The sequence below is a fragment of the Dermacentor andersoni genome, chromosome 10, assembly GCF_023375885.2.
Source record: "Dermacentor andersoni chromosome 10, qqDerAnde1_hic_scaffold, whole genome shotgun sequence".
In the NCBI taxonomy this organism is placed as follows: Eukaryota; Metazoa; Arthropoda; class Arachnida; order Ixodida; family Ixodidae; genus Dermacentor; species Dermacentor andersoni.
In genome coordinates, this window is record NC_092823.1 from 78,562,568 (window position 1) to 78,580,380 (window position 17,813).

The 17,813-nt window shown below is 45.7% G+C and overlaps 1 long non-coding RNA gene across 1 annotated transcript in view; it reads right to left on the reverse strand.

Annotated features, from left to right (window-relative positions):
- Window positions 1-1,583: 1,583 nt before the first annotated feature.
- LOC129380695 (uncharacterized) overlaps window positions 1,584-17,813 on the reverse strand; it is a 152,816-nt gene continuing 136,586 nt past the window's right edge. Inside the window, exons 2-3 of the long non-coding RNA XR_011890384.1 lie at window positions 3,361-3,451; window positions 1,584-2,474 (exon numbers count right to left, since the gene is read on the reverse strand). This is a non-coding gene — a long non-coding RNA (uncharacterized lncRNA). The remainder of the gene's footprint in view (window positions 2,475-3,360; window positions 3,452-17,813) is intronic.

The window sequence follows — 17,813 nt, forward strand, 5'->3', positions numbered from 1 at the left end:
TAGCTTGACAGACCTTATTCTTTCTTAAATTCAAACGTTGCCCCAGCGTTACAAAACGCGTGAGACCGACATACTACATGCATACGTGTATCTTCGAAGAAAGCTTCCCACAACGTCGATTGCTACGCGTCCCGCACTGAGTTACATGTTCCCTATCAGTCCCAGAGTAGACCACGGGGGGCAGTGCATTGCGACCCGTCTGTCTCCTTATGGGATCTTCTTTAGCACCAGCCACTTCTGTACGTTCTTATGGCTTTCCTTAGCATTGGACATGGTCGCGCTTACCGCTGAAAACAAATGCGGAGTCGTGACACGTCACTGAATGGGAGTGTCGAGTGGCACGCCACGGACCACAAAACAGTTGCTGAACCAGTAAAAAATAACAATGAGTGTGGGTAGTATGACACGCGAGCCAAGGTCACGGGTACTGGCGATGGTGCTCCGCACTATCGACGTCCTTCAATCTGCTTACCATTTAAGCAATTCTTGCAAATTGAAAAACTTGCTAGAGCCATTTCGCCGATGAATAATTTCAGTAAACTGTTATTGTTCGAACCAAATATTTTGACAACAACCAAACTCAGTAAAGTACGAGGGAAGAGATGACGATGAAACATGTTTATTGACAGGCAAGGGAAACTCAGGAAGCGGCGTCTACTCAGGGGTCTCTAAGAGCGAGAGGGACATGCCATATATACGTAAAGGCTAGCTATTGCGCGTTTCTTTGTTGATATGACCATACATTATTGTTTCTATACGGTTCGACTATCGTGTGTTCTTAGCGCAAACTGCACAGCGCTGGCAAACTACCGAATTCTTCCATTGTAGCGCATCTCACTTCCAGCATCGGCAATAGCATGGGTATACCTAGTTCACTATAGCATATGGGCCACTGTTGGGCATGCTTACGCCATTTTGTTCCAACGCAATGCGGTCCCATTGCTTTAATTTATGGAGTGACATTTGTTGGGGCTGTAATAATGACTGCCCTTCATCATCGTATTGCTTACTATATCAGTGCTTTTTTTTCCCTCTCGTCATGTGCTACCACGTGGGATTAAAAGACGGGGATTTGTTCGATAGCTCTAACCTTTTTCATTCGTTACGCTACGTCACTGTACTATTCACTATATCCAACTGTCTGTGTCTTCAGCACTGCTGATGTTTGAATAGGCCTGAAAGGCTTCACCAGGCACCTTTGCCAGTGACATGCATGGTGTGTGTGCATGCCTTCTATATTTTGTCGCGGAATTTCTGCAGCCTTAAGAATTCCGAAGGGAGTCTTTTTTAAAACATAATAGCGTTCTTTAGGCTCGTTATCATTTTTGTGTGCTCCTGTCTAGTCTTGTGCAATCTTGGAAACATTCAATGCATTATTGCTCAAGTGCTAATAGCGGCCTGATGCTGCAACCTGATTTGGCCTTGGCAGCGGTAATATGTAGAGATTGGCCCAGGTCTACAGTGAATGCGAATTGTTGCTCGCCAATGCCACCGGCTGTAGCTGGCCTGAAGTGGATCACGAATTTTTCAGCACTTGTGGTCGAATTCCTGGGCGCTTCTTAAGCTTACTTGAGGGTATCGCTACTGATGGCGTCGTAGCGGCTGCGGAGGAGTATTTTGAAATTTCATTGGCTTGAGTACACATGCGTTGTCCGCCAAAAGAATGGTCAATACTGCACATTGTTTCTGAATGTGGCTAAATATCTTACTAGTTTTCGACCAGTACAAAGTGGGATACATAGCGCAGGAATGATACGGGGACAAGCATAAAGGGACAAGCTTGTCCCTTTATCATTCCTGCGCTATGTATCCCGCTTTGTATGTATTCCAGCAACCCGCCCAAACTTCTTCCCTGCTAAAGTTCGACCAGTAACATGAAAACTCTTGAATATTGCAACCTCATCAGGCGTTTCATCGTTCTGCAACGCTCTTTCACAAGCCCAAATGCAGAGCAAAAAACAATGAAGAAAGCTTAGGTTCGTGTCGACACACCACTTTGGTATTCATATTCAAAATTTGGACACAACTGTAGAAGTCCTTGCACCGCTTTTGCAAACTGGTAGCCAGAAAAAAACGCCTTGGTCAGCCTTTTTTCAATGCTTCAGTGCCTATACAGCAGTCATCGGATGCAGCAGAGCGCAGCGATTGGATCAGCAAAGTGTTTCTGGCTGTTAACCCTTTCACTACTGACGAGAAATCGGAGGCTTCAAAATAAAAACAGCTTGACTTTCTTTACGTAGGATGACATTTGTTCAACCATGTAACTTCCTACCCAAGAGAGAAAAAAAGGGAAAAGACATACGAAGCCATTCGGGTTTCATCAAAACGCGTTTTTATGCCGCCTGGTGCATATATATTTCATCAAGCAATATATGTGTTCTGTAATCACCAGGTCCAATGAGTCGTGATTCCAGCGATTGCAGTGACGTGGCAGCTTCCCAGCTGCAAGGCATGTTGAAAGCAATGAGGAAGTTCTGAAAGGAACGAAAATAATATGTTTCGTTATGGAACGCGTCAAATTAACACATGCCGTTCTGTGTAGAGGGTTCTATGTTGATTTATAAAAAAAAGGTTGCGCGCAGCGGCTTCTGAAAGAAAATGATGCGACAGCTTCGTAAAAAAAAAAAAAAATGCGGGTATTTCTGAAGCCGTCCACGTTTAGTATTTGTAGGAGTGGTCAAATGCTTGAAGCTTTCGAATAACAAATTGCATAGTGCGCTACTCCATTCGGCCTTCGAATCGAATAGTCACTATTCTTGAATCAGAAATATTTTCAGATAAATTTCGAATATTTCAATATGGCAACCACGCAGATATAAACAACAAATTGCAGCCATCTCTTTAAATCTAAACCCCACGGTCATAGTATAGACATAAAACATGAGAATTTGCGTAGTGGAGCGGCCTACGTCCCTTGGGTAATGATACTTTGCAGCTGTACAGCGGTCATTCGCACTCTCTGAAGAGCCCCATGCATACAAAGGCACTACTTGTTTACTTTTAATGCTCGATTTGTGCATTTAATAAACAACACTTTATAACGCACTATGTAATGACAGAAACTTCGTAACTTTATTAATACTGGATTTTGAACATCACTTTATAATAATCGGGATTACGGCTCTTCATTATTAAAAACTATTCGATATTCAATTAAATTCGCTCCTGGCACCATCCCATTCGCATTTGTTCCGGTCTCAAAAATTATTTTTCTCACCCTCCTGATATTTGCAGTCGCACAATAATGCGCGCTCTCATAACCTCTGTAGCATGCTATGTGCGCTCGAGCTTTGTTAGCTTTTCTTTGCATTGGACTAAAGATACAAGTTTTCATGTGTTAATTGCGTATGTAGTCCTTACCATGAATTGGAGCGCGGCTTCGGCGTTGTTAGGCAACGGCGGCTCAAGGTCGTTCGTCGGCCACTGCATGTGGCATACGGCATACGGCTGCCTGCATATGGCATACGGTGCGATGAGCCGAAATGGCTCGCTGGCTGGCGTAGTAAAGCTTTCGCTTTAAAACCTTCCCGTTTCTTAGAATTTAAAGCAGTGCTTCCTTAACAGCCATTCTTTTTCGTGACATACATTATTACCAGAGCCAGTCAATGTGTTTACCAGAAAAAAATATGCATTACACGAAGAATGATATGCAACCAAATGTTCCAGTATTGCTTACCTTCTGCCTCTGTCATCCTACGTATTGCAGGAATCTCCACTATTCTTTCCCCAATATACACTCTACAGACAAAGGACATGATGCATATTTAATAATATATTTCCATGTATCAGAACACAATTGCAAGGCTTCCAAGACAGCAGGTGAAGACCCCCAGCACGATCGAATTGCCTAATTGGCTGAGATGCCAATGTCTTGCAGCTTTTTAATGAGCGAATTATTAAATGCACATTAGAGAAGATGATGTTGGTGCGTCTCCTATTGGCTATGCAGCAATCCTTTTTTGACACGCAATCTACAGATAATTTGGCTGGCCCCCAAAAAACTAAGTTTCGTCATTCACAGTTTTGCTGCTGTGTCCCTCATAGTCACTACAGCGTGACATCTGGTGAAGGTGATGTTGCGTTCGTGTACCGGACGGCCCCGCCAAACCCACACCCCGAAAACCACACCAGCATTGCCCCGGACCATCGAGCAAGCCGCCGGCTACAAAGTCTGCCCTTAGAGCATGGACTTCTTCAGGAGTATACCAGAAGGACCCACACCTAGACAGTAGGCACGATGGCAGCCCCAGCGTCGCCTGTTCTGTTCCAGTTGTTGAATGTTGCGATTCTATCGTAGTTGTGCTTGTGTTTTTCGATCTCGTGTTCTTTTTGTACCATCTGGACGATGCTCATTATTAAGGGGGCATAGACCGGTGTACTTGCATTGTGCTTTTGCACCGGCTTACAAAGGATAAAGGTTAGCGCTCTGCGCAAGACGCGGCTGCATAATTTGGAGTTTTAGTCTAACGTTGTCGTTGATTCTATCGGTTGCGTCTTCTCCCGCTGAATCGTGTGTAATTTGATCTGATCGCATGCGTGACAGGATGTGTGTAGTAGTTTCTAGAAGGCACGCTGGTGCCATTGCTTATACAGGAACTTTCACCGAATGATGTATAAAAGGCGACGCGCTTGGCCCGCAGATCAGATTTTGAGGTCCGCCGACCGTCTTCGACGCTGTCACTGTGCTTGCTTTCGCGACCACAAGCTCGTCAAATAAAAAGTCAGTTTCGTCATTCACAGTCTTGCTACAGTGTTCTTCAGGGTCCCTACAACGTGACAATACGATTTTTTTAGACTGAAAGCTTGCTGAGATCCATGCGGGACACATTACGGCACGCTCAAGGAATGGTTTAAGGCTTTCAAATACGTGTTCTGTTCATTGCTACCTATCACACCGTGTTCATTTCTGCACTAGAACCGTGTTATAGCGGTCACTAGACGAACACTTCAGTTACAACGAAAGAGGTTCTAGCACACTCTATCCACCTGTGTTACGACGTTACCACAATAAAGATGGTGCACGCTCGGTCTGCAAGTGAGAAGTTACAGTTCTCCGGGACGCGACAGGCGCGCAGATGCCTTTGGCTGCAAAAACAACAACGCCAAGTGAACCCGCCCAGTGGCGTAGCCAGAAATTGCGTACGAGGGGGGGGGGGGGGGGGCAGGCTCACGTTGCAGCTCGGCCTCCTCGTTATTGAATTTGGTTAGGGATCCAATACATGAATATTAACTGCATTCCTTTTGCCAAAGATGCCGCAAACAAATTCTTGAACGCTACGCACTGTGAAGACAAGTAAAATATGTCATCTTTTCATGAAAGCATATACTCATATGTCCCCAAAGAAACACCGACTTCTCTCGTGTCGTGCGTTTCGTTGCGCTAATAACGATTAACATACAATACCAACTAGCCCACCAGTCTGTTCTGTTGATCCAAAAATTTTACCCCAAATAACTGATATCAATGTTTCCATGCCTTTTGTCTGTTAAATAAGTAAACATATTACACGAACTCAAGAACCATATCAGTTAGAAACCAGCAAAGCTGTCCGTGCCTCTTATATGAAAAATGTAAAGGCCATGAAAAGAACAAGTTCAGGGCAAACATTTTAATTAAACTTTGTCATTCAAGAAGTTTATCTATATTTTTGTACAAGTGCAACGGCCAGGAAAAATTTCAATGACGCTGTAATTTGTTCATACGTATTTCGCAGGAGCAGCTGCCATCGGTCTTGTATAGTGAGTGATTGCACCTAAATTATATTCGCAAGAAAGGGCACATATCAAAAGCAGGAATTCAGCAATATATACGAGGGCCAGTCAAATGAGACTGAGTAAATGCGAATATGTGACAAACGGGGTACTTTATTCAGAAATAGTCTCCATGAGCATTTAGACACTTGACCTACCTACCACGGAGTCTCGTGATTCCCATCTCGTAAAACTTCTTGGGTTGCTGTTTCAAAAAGTCCGTAACTGACTCTTTCACGTCATCGTCCGACACGAATCTGGTTCCCTTGAGCTGTTTTTTCAATTGCCCCAAATGTGGGAATCCCAAGGCGACAGGTCAGGCCGGTATTGCTGATGCTGCAGCGTTTCCCACTTTACCAGTTTTGTGTTAACCACCATCCGCGACGTGGGGACGGGCGTTGTCGTGGAGCAAGATGACCCCATTCGTCTTTTTTCCACGTCATTTGTTCTTCAATGCGACACGCATGCAATCCCGTGTTTCACAATATCGTAAACGATTAACAGTCTCTCAAGGCTTAGCAAATTCGATCAGTAATGGGCCCTGACGATCGAAAAAGAAGTCAACAACACATTTCCGGCGCAAATGATGGTCTTGGCTTTCTTTGTGGTTGGTGAATTCGAATCTTTCCACTGGAACCTTTGCCGTCGTGTTTCAGGCTCGTAGTAGTGGCACCACGATTCGTTCCCGGTCATAATTGCAGACAAGAAGCTGTCACCCTCATTGTGATACCGGATCAGATGAGTCCAGGCAGCGCCGAACTTCTCTGTCTTCCGGCGGTGGTTCAAAATCTTGGGCATCCATTGCGCACACAAGAGCCGATAACCGAGATGTTAATGAATTATGGTGTGAACAAACCGTGACTGATGTTCATACGCTCTGCCATTTCATCGATTTCAGCTATCAACCTTTGCAATTGTGCTAGGGGTGATTGCACGGTGGCTTTGGCCCGGCCTTGGACCGATTTGCAACTTTCACGTCCTTCATTGAATCGTTTGCTCCAATGCTTCACAGTGGCCAAGGAAATGTAAGGTTCAACGTACATGGCGGCCATACGGCGATTAATTTCTTTTTGGGAAACACGTTCAGCTGTTAAAAACCTCACAACACCACGTGGTTCAACTTTTGAACCTCCGTTGTGTCACGCAACCATGTTCAACCCAGTGTGTGAGTGCATTGAGGAATGTTTATCCTCACACCTGTGTGTCACTTTTGTAAATGAGAGATGCTTGTGCGCAACGTGCATGCCTCCCAGATGATAAAACGAACCATCATTGCGCAGTGTGGGTTCACTCATTTTTATTTGACTCGCCCTCGTACATTAGAAATCCGAAGATACAATGAAATATACAAATGCGAAAGTACAGCTTGATAAAGGGCAAGAAAGTGTCACTGAAAACAGTGTTAAGTGCACGTATACACAAAGTCTCGCAAAAACTTATTTAAATATACGTATAAGTCTAATAAACGTACATATCCAAGAAAAGCTCACTATATATAATGCGCCAAGCGAGTCAAATAAACATGTTGCGCAAGCACAGATTTACAGATCACAGAATCCTAGCTCTCGCCCTCCCTCTCTCCACTCCCCCTGACGCATCGCACGCGACGGGAGGCGGCGCACTTCCACCCCGCTTTTCTCCCTTGCGCCCATAAGACTCAGCCACCATCGTCGGCTCATCCACGCCACACCCCCCCTCATTCCTACGCTAACACTCACAAATAAAGCATGCGGCCCGCGGTCACTATATGATCGCGCTTGGACTGTATACGGAACATGAGGGCTATGGCGACGGCAGAAATGCACCTGGAGTGTCCGTATAATTGCCATCGCAGTAATATAATACGAGTAAAAGGCAACTGAAGCGTCCCGAGGCTCGTAACTTTCTTCAAAAGAAGAAGTAACAAAATCTAACTTTTACCATGGGAGAATTCGGTACGCCGCAACAATGTCTTTTTTCTTTATTTTGTGGGGCGGGGCCACCCAAATGAAAAAGGAAACCCAAAGGAAAGCATGTTGGCTACAGTCGAACGCCTGCTTTGGGCGCATAATCTGGCCGGCGAAGGATTATCGCAGAAAACGTATTGCTTGATATCCTACACCGGCGCGACAGGACTTTCCGGAGAGGTTGCGCTCAAGCGAACGCGTTGCAATCCGTCCAATTTCCACAGTGATGACGTCGAGCGACCATTGTTTCTTTTTCTCATCGGCTAGCCAAAAAGTATCCAAAACTCTGCCAGGCGAGGGGCAACACGAGAAACACGCATGCGCTCTGATTGGCTCTGGCAGCCCGCGGTAGCGAGAACAAGAAAATAAAAGAGGCGAAATGTGTCCCCGCTATAAAAAGCCAAAATAAAATAAAAAAGAACGTAGTTACCTTTGCTTTCTTTACTGTCTTGACATGGCTGCTTTCGCGAAGGTGAAAAAAGTGTTATTTTTTTCAGCGACATGAAGGCACAAATGAAACACCATAACGCTTCGTCTCATCGGATCTAGCTGCATGCTTTGCGCGCACAAACGTCGAGCGATCCCTCAAATGAACGTCTCGTCTTCTGCTATAGTGTGTTGATTTTCCTTGTGTCGTTGTATGGTCCGTTGTACAGCTTTAGAAAAGTCAATGCACCTTTGGCATCTAGCATGGCTTATAACATGAATCCCGCAATGTTCCGCAATTGGAAATCCAAAGCACGACTTTGGAAATGTCAACGCACATTTTGCATCAAAAGTTTCAGAACTTCACGCCCATAAGGTTTCAGAATTGAAATCCATGCCCTCCGTAGATTCCGCCGCCACCGGGAGAGACCGTGACGAACCCTCTCGCCATTAAAACGCACTTGAAACTTCGTGTTGGGATGGGGCTTCTTGCGTTATGTGACTGCAGGTGCACGGCCATTCCCACGACACCTAGCCCGAGTTTGTCGCAAAGTTCACGCTGAAATTTCCTTTCGAGAGTGAAAATGACATTCTAGAGAAAATACAGAATGATTTCCGGCGCCGGGGCTTGTTTTAGTCGGCTGTGCATGACAGCACGAAAAAAATGTGTGGGGGGTGGGGGGACGCTGAAGCCCCGTAAGCCCTCCCCCCCCCCCCCCCCCCCCCTGGCTACGCCCCTGGACCCGCCGTCGCAATCCACTCAATCAGCTCTGCTGCAGAGGCATGACAGTCATGTTCTTTTCATAAGCACGCTAAGTGTTTTCTTGCTCGGAAACCTTCTGCATACCACAAGGGGATGCAAACAGAAGTCTGACCTGAACGGACAGCAAACGCCAACATAAACCACCGTAATCCTTTGAAAAAGGCCAACCGTTTTCCATCGACAATGACTCGCATATGACGGATAATCGACACCTGCAGTGGTCGTGATGACACCATTGTTTCGAGACGCCTGGTAGAGGTCAGGGCGCTGTTTGTGAGGCGCAACAGGCACGGCGAGATATTTCGTGCGAATATGCAAGAACTCGTACCATAGGAAGACTGCACGGGAGAGAAAGGGAAAAATTATAAGGATCTCCCGCATTATTGGAATCAGTTGGACCGAAACTTTCATTGGTGTTTTAGGGAGACGGTGTTCTTGTTTAGGGACAATGTTGGGCATATTTCCCCCAGAAAACGCCTGCCCGAACACGAACTTGCGGGGCTCGAACATATAGATTCCAGGCAAGTGGATTAAAGAAAAACGACACTAGAATAGCAACGATCAGGGGATGATGACGGCACGAGGAAAACGGGAATACGAGGCTAGAGTGACTAGTACGGCCAGATAATGAGGCTGTGGCCTGACGACAATGGGATGATTACCCTAGAATAACTACCACAGCAGCACAGCGATGACATTACAACGATGGCATGAGGATGATTTAGCGACATGGATTGCACGCTTACGACAGCGTAAGGAAGACGGAAACATGAACACAAGGCTCAACAGCGGTGGAATTAATGCAAAGAAAGAAAACATGATTGTGTCGGCAACTTTTTTGCTTAGAGTTCACTCCTCCCGTTGCACATGCCACCTGCCACCACAGGGCGCCTTTCATTGAATTACGTCCAGGACCGGCCTATTGCTGGATATGGCAGTCGTCAACAAAGTTGTGGGAAGAGGTAAAAATCATGCAGAAGCCGGGCACTGTGGTAATCGATGTGGACGAAGCGTTGTGTGTTCTTTGATTTAATTGACGATAATTAGTGGGGACGTTGACGGCGAATGTTTAACTCCTTCAGTCTTTAGTACCATAATAGAGTTATGAGTGGAAGTTAAATAGCACATTGCACGCACCACTGCTGTTTTTCAGCGTATTACTGAGAACATACAGCGAGACGTCTTTGCTTGATACGTTAATGTGCCCCGTTATTCGTAATGTCCGGGAAGGTTGGCATTACGAATTTTTTACAGGGCACATAGCATCATAGCGGAAGTGTAAATGTTCTTTTTAATTATGGGGCGGTAAGTTCAAAAACAACAATTGGAATACGAGACACGCCGCTGTGGCGGATCTGTAGAGTAATCTTGACCCCTTGGGTTTCATTACGTGCACGTAAATCTAAGCAAACAAGCGTATTTGTATGGCGCCCCCGTCGAAATGCGGCTTCCGTGACCCCGATCAAAACCGTGACTTCGAGTAACAGCATAGCCGCAAAGCTACCGCAGCGCGACCGCAAGCGTTGATCTGACATGCGGCTGCTTTCGAGGAGTCGCCTAGACGCGAAGGTGTTTCAATTCGGCTTTTCGTTGCACGCCCTACGTTAGTTGTCCGCTTGAAATATTTGCGAAGTTTGTCTTTTTTTCAAAAATAGTAGAAACTTACGGTACCATACCTTGAAGTTATATTTAACAGTATGCTCGTACCGATGTCGCTGCTTGTAGTAGGGCTCCCTTTCTTTCTTCAGGTATATTTTTCCTCTTACGCCCTCCGTCCAATGTATGGGACTTACGAGCGAATAAAGCCAATGGTTTTCGTGATTGCGTCGGTTCACATTCTCGGCGCCCTCAACCTACCGCCTCTCTATCATTCTATCTACCTACCCTCTGCAATGTTGCGCGTTAGTACCCAAGTGAACGATTCAGTTTCAGCAATTCTCTTGCGTAGGTAACCAATAACTACAGCCGAGAAGAGGGTATTCTAGAGGACTAAGGAGCACGGGAACTCTAGCGAGCATTGAAGCGACGCAATGAAAATGTCATCCGTTTCTCGCGTGGCCTTTTCCCTCTGGCATGTTATTTCTTATATATATGCTCGCTCTGCCCAACCTCCTGTCGCAACATGCAAGATAGCGACTGCAGCATCAGCGCAGAACTCGAAGGAAGAGTCAACAAAGGCTTCTCTTTAAAGAACTCTCTTTTTGAATGTTTTCAGACACGATGGTTGTAGAGAAAAAGCCATAAGCCAGGAGCCTCGCTTGTGTCATTCTTTAGTGCAGAATTTATAAATAGCGCGAGGCACTACTGATCTACCGTTCATCAAATGCTGGTGATTTCAGTCAGTCACCGGTAAACAGGATTAAAGCATAACTGCCAACCTTAAAAAAATTAAGTAAAACTTACGAATTTCAGCTCGTTGTAAGTTTTTCCGAATGTTACGTAATGTTTTATGAAACATGGGTTCAGTTGGAGACACCATTTTGAAGGTGTACAAGCACATGCATACGACAACAGAATTCTGATAATATCTGCGTCGCCCTTAAGAGGCCGCACTAGGTAATTATGCCTTGGAGCCATACTTCAAGAATATCTTAAAGCAGTGAGGTCAACCAAAAGAAAATCGCTGAAAAAGGAGTGCGATAATAAAATTATTATTCTCTCACTCTAAAGGTATATCATTTCTTATAAAGTTCCTCATATATCCCAGTAAATTATAAAGGTCTGCACTACGGGCAAACATTACTAAAAATGCTGGCTTTTTCTCACGCGCTTGTGTGAACGTCTACGGTTATTAGTGCACTCACTATTACACCACATGCGGCAGCGAACTCAGCGCTAATTTCCTTCTTTTCTTGCCTCCTCTCTCTCTCGCTGTCATCTTTGTTTTCCCCATTCCCATCCCCCTGCGTAGGGCAGACAACCGGACGTTATTCTGGTTAACCTCCTTGCCTTCTGCTTTTCTCTTTCCTTTCCTACCTTTTAACTCCCCTCCCTATCCCTTCACAAATTAGGTTCGCAGTGTTTTTCGAGTATTTGAGTTCCAAAGCTGGCATCTAAGGTTGACGGTAATGTTCTCTGGCCGTAGGTAGAAAACGTGGGGGTGTTCCGAGGAGCCGAATGCTTGAGGCTAAGTTCAAGTCTTGCTGTCGATCTCCACTTATTCGCATTCGTGCGAAAGTGTTGCTTTTCGCAAACGAATCCGTATTATTAAACAGATCATGCATAACCCAACAGGCATCGCATTATAGCATTTTCCGTTCTAGTGCTCTAAATGCAATAAATGTTCACATCGCACATGTCAGGTTCAACGCCTCATAGATGTAGCGCCGGCTTTCAATGCAAGTTAGTGTTCATAATATACATGATTAAAGAGCATATGTTTAAGATAAAGCCCAATTTATCGCTTAATTTGTTCACATGCTACATATATTTCATTAATTTTTCTCCCAATAATGCACCTAATTAAAGAATAAACTGAGACGCTTGATTTCACAAAAAAAGAAAAGAAAGTAAGCAAGACGTAAATAATCTTGCGTTCCTGCTTATATTCTCAATCGCATCTTATTTTTCTAGCTTTTCTTTTTTTACTTGGCAAAAAAGAATATTTAGCACTCCGCGACAGTGTCAGCAAGTCGAAGCATGTAAGGACAAAGAACAGCGAGAAATGAGTGACTACGCAAATACAAGAACCTATTAGAGTTTCATGGCATATACTCATAACATGTAGGATAAACATTCTTGATGTCACAGGCCTAGGAAGTTCAAATCAAAGTAGCACAAACGAATAAATTGGTTCATTCCTTGCACATTGAATAGCACGCAACTGTACAGCACATTATCATTTCTGATGTGTGGCGGCAGAACACTGATGATGCCTTGCCATCGGCGCATCAGAAGGGCAGGAGAAGGCTTTTGCAAAGTCATCCACATACATTAACGGTCCATTAATGGAATAGACGTCTACTCGCGATGAGCTCTTTGGGCAGCGCGCATAGGTTGCCAAAATATAGAAGAGCTGGCTGTGCGAAAGGCGCAGCAAGCTCCACGCCGGCCTTACGCTGTACCAAGCCGGCCTCTTAAATGCCTTCAGGACGGATGAGAGACCGAGCGCAGTGATAAAAGTAGTCCTTTTACGTATGTTCTCTTGAGCGTTGATGCCGTAGAACGAGTGGTAGCACTGCCTAAGCCGCAACATATTTGTCGTTGTCCCTGAAGTCCACGGAATACGATAAAACAAGTTCAACCACAGGGCCTCTGCTAGTGTACGGCCAAGCGCCGCCATGTTTAGTAGGTGAACGTTTTCCGCGCCCCCGTGGATAGAAGTGTAGATTTCGGGGGGTAGGTAGATTTGTCTGCGGCCAATGATGGTTAGTGACCTGTAGTGATCCACGTGCTGTTTGCCTAAGAATTTAAGGATATTCTTCTTAGCCAGAAAGTTGTACTCGCGGCCATGTAGCAGATTCTCAAAGAAACCACGTGATGGCTTGGGAATCAGGGTTGTACTGCGACGCATTTGGGCAGGAGTGTACAGCGTTAGGCTCTGGAAGAAGCTCTCGAGACGTTTGATGTCGTCTGCTTCTTGAAAGAGGCCGCTCGCATGGCACTCTGCTCTCACGGCGTCTTGTACCGCGGCGAAAGTGGCGCGAGCATGGGCGTCCTTTTCGGTGCTCGTGAGTAAGTCCGCATTGAAGGAATCCGAGAGGTGCCACACTTTCTCCAGACTACTTTCGCAGGTCTTGAGCCCAGATTGCGGTGTGGCATCAAGAGAAGCCTGGAGTTCAGCGTTGATACTCATGACGCTGTGCCAGAGGAAGTAAGAAGCTATGACACCTTGTTCAATATCGCTGTTCTGCAGAGTGGAGAGGATGTGATGCATTCTTCCAAGGCGGTCTGCACCGTAAACTGTGAATAACTGAGCCTTGTTTAGCGGGTAACCGATCGAGTCCATTCCTTCCTCGAGGTCTTCAATGCGCCACACTTCTCTATTGAACTTGCTGCGGTTGGCCGCTGTGTAAGTTGTGGGTTCTATTTCGGTGGTATAGATCTGGTTGCATATGATGGCTGTGAATTCAAAAGCACTTTTGATATTTATGCTCACGTTTAGGCCGAAATTGAGAGCACCTACAGAAGCAGTTACTATTTTCCTCATCAACGTGTTATCAGTGCAAATTGCTTTGTAGCTAATGGTAAGTTGATCAAATAAGGGGTGGTATAACACATGCAATGCTGTGGTGATTTGGTACTTGGCTGTTACTGTCGTGGCGTAGACAAATGCTTTCTTGCTGTCCATCCTGCTTAGTAGACTCCTATCCTTACGAACCAGGGTCTCTGCTATGTCGGCGACGAAGTCATCGATTTTCGCCATCTCCTTAACGCAAGACCTGAAATACTGAACGAGGAAATCTCCTGCTCGGCTGCGCTTGACGTTGGTTGGCATTGCGCCGGTAATCACGATGCGATCGATCTCGCTTTGCACATTGGTGTCCTGCCATGTTCGAAATTTGATGACGTTGGAGCAAACGTACGCGAAGAAATCGTAACATGGGTCGACACTGACGTTCACGTACCGCAAAGTCTGCTGTGCTTCTTTCGGGCAACAAAACGGCTGTTCGTGTTCGTCGATGGCTTTGCCTCGCCGGCGCTGCCATGTGCCCAGGTAGACGCTCACCAATATCACCATTGCGACGAAGACGACCAGTGCAGCGGCAAAGGCGCAGAAGATGGAGCATTGCCATCTCCCGGCGTCCCTGGATGCCTCGTTCATGACGACAGCAGTGTGGGGCCTGGGAGAATTCGAGTCCATGGAGGCTGGTATGCGGAACTGCACAGATTCTTCTTCTTCTTTCAACTTTGGCACGTAAGGACAAGGGCTGGATATGCCATGGTTCTCAGTGGAAACATAAGGTGAACTTCTTACTTCCTCTCAATTTATTGATCGGTACTATTGATATTTATTAGTAAATATGAATTATTTTCTCTTTCCGTTTCTTGAATAGTGGTCATGCCAATCAAGACGAAGAGGCTTTATTATGAAAATAATGCAATTCAGTGTTAATAATGATGGAAATGTTGTTAATATTGGAGTCTGGAATTCGCAATTACCTAGTCATGTATGAACAGCGTGAAATCAAACATGGCCCAAGAATAAGTGAAGGTATAGGGCGCGCCATTCAGTCATCACCATTAACACGTGCGGACCCCCTGTTTGGTCGCACTACGCCATCGACATATAGTGAGATATTGTTTCGGGGTTGAAAACAGTCAGACGTGTATTTGCAGAATATTCCTAATAATTATATCAGCTGAGAAGATGGTAGCCAGCACGCGAAGCCCAGATCATCGTCTTCTTCCGACGATGATTAAAACATCTTCTTCGTCAGCGTGTCACATGACCCTCGGTGGCTGAAGCACCCGCTCGGTGCTGTTTAGGAGGCGGGCGAGTGATACAACTTAAGACGCGCGACGTGCACCACGTCGGAGCGATGCGGAGCCACGGTTGGGGCGATTTCATACGTGACGTCAGTTACTTGACGCAAAACACGGTATGGGCCGGAGTAGCGTGAAAGCAACTTCTCCGAGAGGTCAACGCGTCGCGACGGCGACCAAAGGAGAACCAGGGCGCCCAGTGTGTAATGGACCTCACGATGGCGGGCGTCATATAAGCGCCGCTGATTGTCCTGCGACTCCACAAGTCGACGTCAAGCAATATCACGTGCTTCTTGTGCTTTGAGGATGGCTGCACGGGCGTACTCGGATGTGGAATTCAGACTAGCAGGCAGAACGGTGTCGAAACGTAACGTAGGGTCACGGCCAAACAAGAGGAAGAACGGAGAGAAGCCTGTGGTATCATGGCGAGACGAATTACAGCCGAAAGTAAAGAACGGCACCGCAACGTCCCAGCCGCGATGGTCATCGGAGACATACATGGACCGCATGTCAGTAAGGGTACGGTTAAGGCGCTCGGTTAGACAGTTCGTTTGTGGATGTTAAGCAGTAGCAAGTTTGTGCTTAGTCGCGCACGAGTGTAGAATGTCATTGACAACCTTGGAAAGACAGTAGCGGCCTCGGTCGGTCAGGAGCTGTGGAGGAGCGCTGCGTAAATCCGTGTTGATAATGATCCCGCAACCTCCACCAACAATGTTACGGGGTTAAAAATAGTCAGACGTGTATTTACAGAATATTTACACTAATTATATCAGCTGACAAGATGGTAGCCAGCGCCTTCTTCCGACGATGATTAAAACATCTTCTTCGTCAGCGTGTCATAATATTTTTGCTTCTGTTCTGCTTCTTATGTTTGCAATGGAGAAAATAAAAGAAATCAGAAGAGAAAATATTGCAGTATATGACGAGTGTTGTCGCCGAAACCATAAGTGCCAACGGCGTCAAATGAAACGCGACAAGCGTTGAGCTTGCTGGCAGTTTACACTGTCATAGAGATTCATTTGCCCATGCGGTTTGCAGCTTGTGCGCCAAATTCATTCTTTCAGTCAGCAAACTTGCGCAGTGTGGCCAAACCGGATGTGCGAGCCTGTAAATGGTGATAACTAGACGGCGAAAACTATACCTCCACTTGTGCTTGGACCACGCGCTCCGCTGTTCACATTTCATTTGGCGCTGATAGTACTACCTGACAAACTTGCTTTTGGGCTAGCATAAGGCTACTTGCCCCAAAATATAAAATGCCAATCACCGAGAGATGAAGGCCCGTGCGCGATAGAGGTTGCTCTATTTTTCTTGAATATTGGTCATGCCAATCATGAGGAAGATGCTATGTTATGAAAATAACGCTTTTCAGTGTTATTCGTTACGAAAATCTGCGTACCCTGAGAGTCTCCAAGTTGCAATGACGTAGTCATGTAATATCTTACATAACTACTTTCGGGCTCGGCCAAGGGTACCTGCCCGAAAATATGAAATGTTGATTGATCACCGCGAAGGCCCATAACTGGTAGAGGCTTCTCTAAGTAGGTCTTCCTTTCGGAATTATATTTCCGTACTGTCAGAACACAGGAGGAAAGGTCCAATGATTCTATATCCTCACATGATGCGCAAGGTTTCGATGCTGCGAACCCACACCTACCCATGTACACGATTAGTTGCAGTAGTCGACATGGTAGTTGTGTGATGGAAACATTGCATTACTGAGAGCGACAAGGCCGGACATTCCGGGAGAACGCGAATTGTTCGTAATCCTGTGAAGCAAACAGGGTGTAAATTTTTCTAACTAGGACCTGTTGTCGCCTTCTAAATCTTTCTATTGCTAGCAGAGTAAGGCTGGATATCAAGAAACTTTGGTCAGCAAGCGCTACCTTTCCCAAGTGGTCTGCCATGTCATTATGTTCTAGTCCACAATGTCCAGGTATCCACAAAACCGAATTTTTTTAACATGGTGTGGGATAAAGAAGTATAGCGATCCGTGCAATCGTGAAATATTTGTAATTTCTAGCGATATAAGAAACGACAGGCAGTCTGCGTGCAATATAGTGCCTGACACATTTGGCCATGAATTCATCCACATAAATTTGTGTGTAATCGGGAAGAGGAATAGCGGAGCTCAAAGATCGTGTTTGAGAGCAAATGCCTATTGCCTATTTCTCATGTTTTACTGAGGCGTCCGTGGACACAACATTCTATGAGGAAAAATGTTCCAGATACTAATTCAAGAGCCCGATTAGTGTTTGTTTGCCTATGAATTTAGCATCCTTCGGAAAGACGCTATCATGCTTACAAGTGTAACATGTTTTCATTGAAGGGACGAATTGCACAGATCGAAGGTTAACGTATATCTTGCGTAACATATAAGAGTGAGATCTTGCGTAAACACGACTTGGGGGAGCTTGCATCTTGGCCCCATAGACTAAAAAAATCGTGCCGGCTGTGTGACAAGCACAGAGAAACTTGCCCCTGGGACAAGCTTGTGTGCT